Genomic DNA, 1,526 nt, shown 5'->3' on the forward strand with positions numbered 1-1,526 from the left:
TTAAATATAATAAAAATATTAATAATATACGATACATAACATCCACATAGTACACTGCAGCGCATTAATTCGTTGGATTCATAGTAGCAGTCCGACTTATTGACGTTTATTTTTTACTATCAACTTAATTTACAGAAAAACTACAAGGGACAAAAGTCATTCGTTTTCTTCTCATAGGACTCTAAGAATTTTTTCAGAATTTTTGTCAACTTTTTACATTTTCTTATTTTTGATAAGTCGGGCCGCAACTATGACCCAACGAATTAATCCACTGCACTGTACATCGTATCAATTTATACTTATAATTAAATTTATAATTTTCAAAATTAAAAATCTCTTAATTTATAATAATAAACTACCAATATACGACTATATTATACATCTTATTCTCTCTCTCTCTCTCTCTCTCTCTCTCTCTCTCTCTCTCTCTCTCTTTCTGCAACCATCTCATAATGATTATTAATACTCATGAAAAATATATGAGATTATCGAAAATTCTCAAGGAAATATTTAATATAGAACATAAATTTATTTATATGCAAAGCATACATACGTATTGAACACACACACACACACACACACACACACACACACACACACATATATTGAACAATTTAAATTTAAATGTAAGTATACTTTTTAAATGTCTCGTTAAAAAGTTAAAAAAACTTTCCTAAAACTGCAATTTCCCGCAAACACAATAGGGTATTAAGCCATAAATCTTAAGAAATTGATCGATCACACTCGAATGTGAGAAGAATAATTGACTACAATTGGCTAATTTCTTAAAACTATATTAAAGCTTATTACTCTATTGTAAGATTAAAAAAGCATCAACAATTCGATAGCAGAATAAATCAAAGATGTGGATAAATTGATCAAACATCCATCCACATTAAACTTATCTCTCGAAAAGAAATGATCGATTACGTCTCCTAATATAGCATATTTACATTAAAATAAATACAAAACGGCTTTATCCGTTATCGATATTATAGTCTGTTGTGGCTTCTCGGAAGAATAACATATCTCGGCAATTGGAAATATTCTACTATGATCTATATTTTCGTTACATTTATTATGAGTTTGAATTATATTCTAACAGCACAATTTTATTACACAGGATAAGTTTTTAAAAATATGACACTTAATTTATTTATGGAGTCCACGCTCTATTATTTTAAACTGCTCAAATTTTTTTTATAATTTTTATATGAATTGGAACATTTTTCAAAAACTCAAAAATAGTCGGAAAGTTTAGATCTCTCAGAATTTTTCATACAAGTGAATTCTGAAATATTCTAAAATTTCTCATCCCATAATTTTTAAAAAATATTTTTAAATTTTTTAGATTTTATAACATTCATAAGAAATTATACTTACAAAAAATTTTAGAAGTCTTACGATATTTCATAATTAACATGAAAATGAATGAAAAATTCTATAGATTTTTTGAGAGATGTTCCACTTCGTATAAAAAAATGTGAGAAAATTATAAAATATTTTATTAAAATTATTATATTATT

This window comes from Atta colombica, unplaced genomic scaffold (assembly GCF_001594045.1).
Source record: "Atta colombica isolate Treedump-2 unplaced genomic scaffold, Acol1.0 scaffold297, whole genome shotgun sequence".
NCBI lineage: Eukaryota > Metazoa > Arthropoda > Insecta > Hymenoptera > Formicidae > Atta > Atta colombica.